Raw genomic sequence first — 10,184 nt, 5'->3', positions numbered from 1 at the left:
AATTTGCCACATCTCCTATATGCATTAAGGATAAAGATTATGATTTTTCTCTTGATCTATCTCATATAGCTATTGTAGAGAAAGCACCCTTTTGTGGTACTGAAAAAGAAAGTGCTGTAGAACTCAACATATTGCTTTACAGAAAATTTATAGGTTTGACCAGGGAGATAAAGAGAAATTGCCTGAGGCATGGGCAAGATTTTGTTCTCTTATCAGAGCTCGACCTGGACATGATTTAGAGAAGAATGATCTACTTGATATATTTTATAGTGGACTAACCATTGAATCTAGAGCATATTTGGATAGTTGTGCTGGTTGTGTTTTCGGGAAAAGAACTCCAGACGAAGCTGAAGAATTATTGGCTAGAATAAGCCGGAATCATGATGATTGGAATACACCTGAACCAACTCCAACGCCAATATTGAAGAAGAAGGGTTTAATTGAATTGAATGATGAAGATATGAGGGAAGCTAAGAAGTCTCTCAAGGAGAAAGGTATTAAATCCGAAGATGTGAAGAATCTACCTCCCATAGAAGATATATGTGAGATAATTCCCCCTTCATCCATGATTGAGGTAAACTCCCTTGAACGCTTTACTAGGGAAGATATTCCGTATTCGAAACCTCCTGCGCAATGCTTAGATGAGTTTGATAATTATATTGTTAAACAAGAAAATTTTAATATGAGAGTAGAGAATCATCTAATGGAAAATTCCCAAGCTATTAGTAATTTGCATGATATTGTGGAGAGAACCTCCAATGATGTTAAGATGCTTGTTAAACATTTTCAAATGGTTCAAACTCAAATTGATCAACTCACTAAAGTGCAAAGTGACTTGCTAAAAAATAATTCTAAAGAGAAACATGCTTATGAAGTAACAACTAGAGGTGGTGTCTCTACCCAGGATCCTCTATATCCTGAAGGGCATCCCAAAAGAATTGAACAAGATTCTCAACAAATTGAACCTAGTGCTCCTTCTAAGAAAAAGAAGAAGAAGAAACATAAAAATGTTGTAGAATCCTCTGAACCTGTTAATGATCCTAATAGTATTTCTATTTCCGATGCTGAAACTGAAAGTGGTAATGAACATGATAATAATAATGATAATGATAAGAATGATGCTTCTGATAAAGAAGAGGTAGAAGATGAACCTGAAAAGCATGCTAAAAATAAAAAGTATACTAAAGAAGATTTTATTGCTAAGAAACATGGTAATGAAAGGGAACCTTGGGTACATAAGCAAATACCTTTTCCTTCTAAGAAACTAAAATCAAAGGAAGAAGAACACTATAATAAATTATGTGATTGGATGAAACCTTTATTCTTGCAAATCCCTTTGACTGATGCTATTAAATTGCCTCCTTATTCAAAGTATATGAAAGATATTGTTACTAACAAAAGGAAAATCCCCAATGAGGAGATTTCCACTATGCTTGCTAATTACTCTTTCAATGGCAAAGTGCCAAAGAAGTTGGGCGACCCAGTATACCTACTATTCCTTGTTCTATTAAGAATAATTATGTTAAAACTGCTCTATGTGACTTGGGAGCCGGTGTTAGTGTTATGCCTTTTTCTCTTTATAAGAGGCTTTACTTAGATAAGTTGATACCTACTGATATATCTTTGCAAATGGCTGATAAATCTACTTGCTATTCCTGTTGGTATATGTGAGGATGTTCCTGTTCAAGTTACTAATAACCGCTTGATATTAACTGATTTTGTTGTGTTGGAAATGCCCGAAGATGATAATATGTCTATTATTCTTGGGAGACCTTTTCTTAACACCGCAGGGCTGTTATTGATTGCAATAAAGGAAAGGTTACTTTCAATGTTGATGATAAGGAGCATACCGTCTATTTCCCCAAGAGGATTGATAAAGTATGTGGAGTCAATACTATTTCTAATGTGAGAACTATCAAAATTGGAACTATTGATTGTCCTATATATGAGCCTAAAGAAGGATATCAAAATCTTATGATTGGATCCATATCAATACAATTCAAGGTAACATGATTGATTTGAGGTTTATTTCTTCATATGCTATGTAAAATTTATTTGGTGGCAAGACTTGATCAACCTTGTTAACAAATACCTTTTATATGCATAGAGGAGGTAAACAACATCTCTTTCTCCCTCCACCTCGCTTTACTTGCTCGTAGCACTTTTGATTTGCAAAGTTCCTTAGTTAATTAGAGATTTCAAAAAATTCCTGGCCAGTAATAATAAACTTAATACCCAGAATTGTGCATTTTTCAAAGTTTTCAAAAATTCACAAAAATTATACCGTTGGTCCTATTTTTCGAAAATGCACCTGGGAGCACCTGGAGATGACCTGTGGGGCACCCCAGGGTGGCACCGCACAGGCTGGCGCGGCCACCAAGGGGGCCGCGCCACCCTGACGTGTGGGCCCCCCTTTACCCCACTTCAGCATCTCTTCCTCCCAGACTCTTCTCTCTCCCGAAAAAATCGACACCAGCTTTCTCTCACTCGCGTTTTTGCTCAAGAGCTCAGGATTTTTCGATCTCTTTGCTTAGCCCAGATTTCTGTCTGAAATTTGGCACATTTGCTCTCCGGTATGTGACTCCTCCGACTATCCAAGTAGAATTTTGTTTGGTTGAGTATATCTTGAATATTTTGCTGCTGTAGGTAACATGTTTAGTGAGCTTGCATGCTTGTTCTAAGTTGTATAAACTAGTTTTGATGCATGATTAGTACTCTAGCAAGTTCCTATAGTAGTTCCCTGATACGTCTCCGACGTATCAATAATTTCTTATGTTCCATGCCACATTATTGATGATATCTACATGTTTTATGCACACTTTATGTCATATTCGTGCATTTTCTGGAACTAACCTATTAACAAGATGCCGAAGTGCCGCTTGCTCGTTTTCTGCTGTTTTTGGTTTCGAAATCCTAGTAAAGAAATATTCTCGGAATTGGACGAAATCAACGCCCAGGTTCCTATTTTGCCCGGAAGCATCCAGAACACACGAGAACCGCCAGAGAGGGGGCACATGCCCACCAAACCATAGGCCGGCGCGGCCTAGGGGTGGCCCGCGCCGCCCTATAGTGTCGTCGCCCTGTTGACCTTCTGACGCCGCCTCTTCGCCTATATAAAGCCCCTCGACCTAAAACCTCGATACGGAAAAGCCACGGGACGAGAAACCTTCCAGAGCCGCCGCCATCGCGAAGCCAAGATCTGGGGGACAGGAGTCTCTGTTCCGGCACGCCGCCGGGACGGGGAAGTGCCCCCGGAAGGCTCCTCCATCGACACCACCGCCATCTCCATCAACGCTGCTCGTCTCCCATGAGGAGGGAGTAGTTCTCCATCGAGGCTCGGGGCTGTACCGGTAGCTATGTGGTTCATCTCTCTCCTATGTACTTCAATACAATAATCTCATGAGCTGCCTTACATGATTGAGATTCATATGATGATGCTTGTAATCTAGATGTCATTATGCTAGTCAAATGAATTTTACTTATGTGATCTCCGGAGACTCCTTGTCCCACGTGTGTAAAGGTGACAGTGTGTGCACCGTGCGGGTCTCTTAGGCTATATTTCACGTAATACTTATTCACCGTTATGAATGGCATAGTGAAGTGCTTATTTATATCTCTTTATGATTGCAATGTGTTTTGTATCACAATTTATCTATGTGCTACTCTAGTGATGTTATTAAAGTAGTTTTATTCCTCCTGCACGGTGTAATGGTGACAGTGTGTGCATCCGTGTTAGTACTTGGCGTAGGCTATGATTATGATCTCTTGTAGATTATGAAGTTAACTATTGCTATGATGGTATTGATGTGATCTATTCCTCCTACATAGCGTGAAGGTGACGAGTGTGCATGCTATGTTAGTACTTGGTTTAGTCGTATTGATCTTTCATGCACTCTAAGGTTATTTAAATATGAACATTGAATTGTGGAGCTTGTTAACTCCGGCATTGAGGGTTCGTGTAATCCTACGCAATGGTGTTCATCATCCAACAAGAGTGTAGAGTATGCATTTATCTATTCTGTTATGTGATCAAAGTTGAGAGTGTCCACTAGTGAAAGTCTAATCCCTAGGCCTTGTTCCTAAATATCGCTATCGCTGCTTGTTTACTCGTTTTACTCGCGTTACTACTCGCTGCATTACTACCGCTTGTTTACTCGTCCCGGGCAAAGCACTTTTCCGGTGCAGTTGCCACTGCTCATACTTATTTATACCACCTGTATTTCACTATCTCTTCGCCGAACTAGTGCACCTATTAGGTGTGTTGGGGACACAAGAGACTTCTTGCTTTGTGGTTGCGGTGGTTGCATGAGAGGGATATCTTTGACCTCTTCCTCCTCGAGTTCGATAAACCTTGGGTGATCCACTTAAGGGAAAACTTGCTGCTGTTCTACAAACCTCTGCTCTTGGAGGCCCAACACTGTCTACAGGAAAAGGAGGGGGGCGTAGACATCAAGCTATTTTCTGGCGCCGTTGCCGGGGAAGAAAGGTAAAAGGCACTGATGGCGTGTAACTCACACGTTCGTTGGGAACCCCAAGAGGAAGGTATGATGCGCACAGCAGCAAGTTTTCCCTCAGAAAGAAACCAAGGTTTATCGAACCAGGAGGAGCCAAGAAGCACGTTGAAGGTTGATGGCGGCGGGATGTAGTGCGGCGCAACACCAGAGATTCCGGCGCCAACGTGGAACCTGCACAACACAACCAAAGTACTTTGCCCCAACGAAACAGTGAGGTTGTCAATCTCACCGGCTTGCTGTAACAAAGGAATAACCGTATTGTGTGGAAGATGATTGTTTGCAGAAAACAGTAGAACAGTATTGCAGTAGATTGTATTTCAGTATAGAGAATTGGACCGGGATCCACTGTTCACTAGAGGTGTCTCTCCCATAAGATAAACAGCATGTTGGGTGAACAAATTACAGTTGGGCAATTGACAAATAAAGAGGGCATGACCATGCACATACATATTATGATGAGTATAGTGAGATTTAATTGGGCATTACGACAAAGTACATAGACCGCCATCCAGACATGCATCTATGCCTAAAAAGTCCACCTTCAGAGTTATCATCCGAACCCCCTCCAGTATTAAGTTGCTAACAACGGACAATTGCATTAAGTATTGCGCGTAATGTAATCAGTAACTACATCCTTGAACATAGCACCAATGTTTTATCCCTAGTGGCAACAAGCACATCCACAACCTTAGAACTTTCTCGTCACTCGTCCCGGATATCAATGGAGGCATGAACCCACTATCGAGCATAAATACTCCCTCTTGGAGTTACAAGCATCTACTTGGCCGGAGCATCTACTAGTAACGGAGAGCATGCAAGATCATAAACAACACATAGACATAACTTTGATAATCAACATAACAAGTATTCTCTATTCATCGGATCCCAACAAACGCAACATATAGAATTACGGATAGATGATCTTGATCATGTTAGGCAGCTCACAAGATCCGACAATGAAGCACAATGGGGAGAAGACAACCATCTAGCTACTGCTATGGACCCATAGTCCAGGGGTAGACTACTCACTCATCACTCCGGAGGCGACCATGGCGGCGTAGAGTCCTCCGGGAGATGAATCCCCTCTCCGGCAGGGTGCCGGAGACGATCTACTGAATCCCCCGAGATGGGATCGGCGGCGGCGGCGTCTCAGTAAGGTTTTCCGTATCGTGGCTCTCGGTACTGGGGGTTTCGCGATGGAGGCTTTAAGTAGGCGGAAGGGCAGGTCAGGAGGCGGCACGAGGGGCCCACACCACAGGGCCACGCGACCAAGGGGGGGGCCGCGCCGCCCTAGGGTGTGGCCACCTCGTGGCCCCACTTCGTCTCCTCTTCGGTCTTCTGAAGCTTCGTGGCAAAATAGGACCCCGGGCGTTGATTTCGTCCAATTCCGAGAATATTTCGTTACTAGGATTTCTGAAACCAAAAATAGCGAAAACAACGAATCGGCACTTCGGCATCTTGTTAATAGGTTAGTTCCGGAAAATGCACGAATATGACATAAAGTGTGCATAAAACATGTAGATAACATCAATAATGTGGCATGGAACATAAGAAATTATCGATACGTCGGAGACGTATCAGCATCCCCAAGCTTAGTTCCGCTCGTCCCGAGCGGGTAAAACGATAACACGGATAATTTCGGAGTGACATGCCATCATAACCTTGATCATACTATTTGTAAAGCATATGTAGTGAATGCAGCGATCAAAACAATGTATATGACATGAGTAAACAAGTGAATCATATAGCAAAGACTTTTCATGAATAGCACTTCAAGACAAGCATCAATAAGTCTTGCATAAGAGTTAACTCATAAAGCAATAATTCAAAGTAAAGGCATTGAAGCAACACAAAGGAAGATTAAGTTTCAGCGGTTGCTTTCAACTTGTAACATGTATATCTCATGGATATTGTCAACATAGAGTAATATAATAAGTGCAATAAGCAAGTATGTAGGAATCAATACACAGTTCACACAAGTGTTTGCTTCTTGAGGTGGAGAGAAATAGGTGAACCGACTCAACAATGAAAGTAAAAGAATGGTCCTCCATAGAGGAAAAGCATCGATTGCTATATTTGTGCTAGAGCTTTGATTTTGAAAACATGAAACAATTTTGTCAACGGTAGTAATAAAGCATATGTATCATGTAAATTATATCTTACAAGTTGCAAGCCTCATGCATAGTATACTAATAGTGCCCGCACCTTGTCCTAATTAGCTTGGACTACCGGATCATCGCAATGCACATGTTTTAACCAAGTGTCACAAAGGGGTACCTCTATGCCGCTCTGTACAAAGGTCTAAGGAGAAAGCTCGCATTGGATTTCTCGCTATTGATTATTCTCAACTTAGACATCCATACCGGGACAACATAGACAACGAGATAATGGACTCCTCTTTTATGCATAAGCATGTAACAACAATTAATAATTTTCTCATATGAGATTGAGGATATATGTCCAAAACTGAAACTTCCACCATGGATCATGGCTTTAGTTAGCGGCCCAATGTTCTTCTCTAACAATATGCATGCATAACCATAAGGTGGTAGATCGCTCTTACTTCAGACAAGACGAACATGCATAGCAACTCACATGATATTCAACAAAGAATAGTTGATGGCGTCCCCAAGTGAACATGGTTATCGCACAACAAGCAACTTAATAAGAGATAAAGTGCATAAGTACATATTCAATACCACAATAGTTTTTAAGCTATTTGTCCCATGAGCTATATATTGCAAAGGTGAATGATGGAATTTTAAAGGTAGCACTCAAGCAATTTACTTTGGAATGGCGGAGAAATACCATGTAGTAGGTAGGTGTGGTGGACACAAATGGCATAGTGGTTGGCTCAAGTATTTTGGATGCATGAGAAGTATTCCCTCTCGATACAAGGTTTAGGCTAGCAAGGCTTATTTGAAACAAACACAAGGATGAACCGGTGCAGCAAAACTCACATAAAAGACATATTGTAAACATTATAAGACTCTACACCGTCTTCCTTGTTGTTCAAACTCAATACTAGAAATTATCTAGACCTTAGAGAGACCAAATATGCAAACCAAATTTTAGCATGCTCTATGTATTTCTTCATTAATGGGTGCAAAGCATATGATGCAAGAGCTTAAACATGAGCACAACAATTGCCAAGTATCACATTACCCAAGACATTATAGCAAATTACTACATGTATCATTTTCCAAATCCAACCATATAACAATTTAACGAAGAAGAAACTTCGCCATGAATACTATGAGTAGAAACTAAGGACATACTTATCCATATGCTACAGCGGAGCATGTCTCTCTCCCATAAAGTGAATGCTAGGATCCATTTTATTCAAACAAAACAAAAAACAAAAACAAACCGACACTCCAAGCAAAGCACATAAGATGTGATGGAATAAAAATATAGTTTCAGGGGAGGAACCTGATAATGTTGTCGATGAAGAAGGGGATGCCTTGGGCATCCCCAAGCTTAGACGCTTGAGTCTTCTTGATATATGCAGGGGTGAACCACCGGGGCATCCCCAAGCTTAGAGCTTTCACTCTCCTTGATCATGTTGCATCATACTCCTCTCTTGATCCTTGAAAACTTCCTCCACACCAAACTTAGAACAACTCATTAGAGGGTTAGCGACAATAAAAATTAACATGTTCAGAGGTGGCACAATCATTATTAACACTTCTGGACATTGCATAAAGCTACTGGACATTAATGGATCAAAGAAATTCATCCAACATAGCAAAAGAGGCAATGCGAAATAAAAGGCAGAATCTGTCAAAACAGAACAGTTCGTATTGACGAATTTTATCGAGGCACCAGACTTGCTCAAATGAAAATGCTCAAATTGAATGAAAGTTGCGTACATATCTGAGAATCACTCACGTAAATTGGCATAATTTTCTGAGTTACCTACAGAGAAAACAGCTCAGATTCGTGACAGCAAAGAAATCTGTTTCTGCGCAGTAATCCAAATCTAGTATGAACTTTTCTATCAACGACTTTACTTGGCACAACAAAACACTAAACTAAGATAAGGAGAGGTTGCTACAGTATTAAACAACTTCCAAGACACAAAATAAAAACAAAGTACTGTAGGTAAAAACATGGGTTGTCTCCCATAAGCGCTTTTCTTTAACGCCTTTCAGCTAGGCGCAGAAATTGTGTATCAAGTATTATCGAAGGGTGGTACTTCTACAGCGGGATGTGGAGTTTTCTCAACCAGGCATAGTATATTAGATACATAAGTTTTAGCATCTCCCTTTTCATTAGTCTTAGGCGTGCTACTCTCATCAAACAAATTTTCGGGAACAAGCCAAGCATAGTTATTTTCTAGTGCATCATTCATAGCTAGGAGTTTACATGGTATTGGTGCTTTGATCTCCCCACCATCATCAATATTATTAGTGTATCTTATTCTATCCATGTCCATATTTTCAAGGAGACTAACAAAATTGGTATAAGAACCAAGCATATTAAATTTAGCAAAGACCTTTCTAGCCTCTCTTGCTATACCACCAAATTCTCTAAGAAGGGTTTCTAAAACAAAATCTTTCTTTTCCCCTTCTTCCATATCACCAAGTGTGAGAAACATGTGTTGGATTATAGGATTAAGATTAACAAATTTAGTTTCCAACATGTGAACTAAAGAAGCAGCAGCAATTTCATAAGTAGGCGCAAGGTCTACCAAGTGTCTATCTTCAAAATCTTCAATGGTACTAACATGATTGAAAAATTCTTCTATATTATTTCTCCCAACTATAGACCCACGTCCTACCGGTATGTCTTTTGTGGTAAAATTAAAAGGAAACATGATGAATCAAGTAAAATAAATGCAAGTAACTAATTTTTTTGTGTTTTTGATATAGCAAACAAGATAGCAAGTAAAGTAAAACTAGCAACTAATTTTTTTGTATTTTGATTTAGTGCAGCAAACAAAATAGTAAATAAAACTAAGCAAGACAAAAACAAAGTAAAGAGATTGAGAAGTGGAGACTCCCTTGCAGCGTGTCTTGATCTCACCGGCAACGGCGCCGGAAAAAGAGCTTGATGGCGTGTAACTCACACGTTCGTTGGGAACCCCAAGAGGAAGGTATGATGCGCACAGCAGCAAGTTTTCCCTCGAAAGAAACCAAGGTTTATCGAACCGAGGAGGAGCCAAGAAGCACGTTGAAGGTTGATGGCGGCGGGATGTAGTGCGGCGCAACACCGGAGATTCCGGCGCCAACGTGGAACCCGCACAACACAACCAAAGTACTTTGCCCCAACGAAACAGTGAGGTTGTCAATCTCACCGGCTTGCTCGTAACAAAGGATTAACCGTATTGTGTGGAAGATGATTGTTTGCAGAAAACAAGAGAACAAGTATTGCAGTAGATTGTATTTCAGTATAGAGAATTGGACCGGGGTCCACTGTTCACTAGAGGTGTCTCTCCCATAAGATAAACAGCATGTTGGGTGAACAAATTACAGTTGGGCAATTGACAAATAAAGAGGGCATGACCATGCACATACATATTATGATGAGTATAGTGAGATTTAATTGGGCATTATGACAAAGTACATAGACCGCCATCCAGCATGCATCTATGCCTAAAAAGTCCACCTTCAGGTTATCATCCGAACCCCCTCCAGTATTAAGTTGCTAACAACAGACAATTGCATT

Source organism: Lolium rigidum, chromosome 4 (assembly GCF_022539505.1).
Source record: "Lolium rigidum isolate FL_2022 chromosome 4, APGP_CSIRO_Lrig_0.1, whole genome shotgun sequence".
Lineage (NCBI taxonomy): Eukaryota > Viridiplantae > Streptophyta > Magnoliopsida > Poales > Poaceae > Lolium > Lolium rigidum.
The sequence above is the reverse complement of the archived record's forward strand: the minus strand, read 5'-3'. Positions refer to the sequence as shown.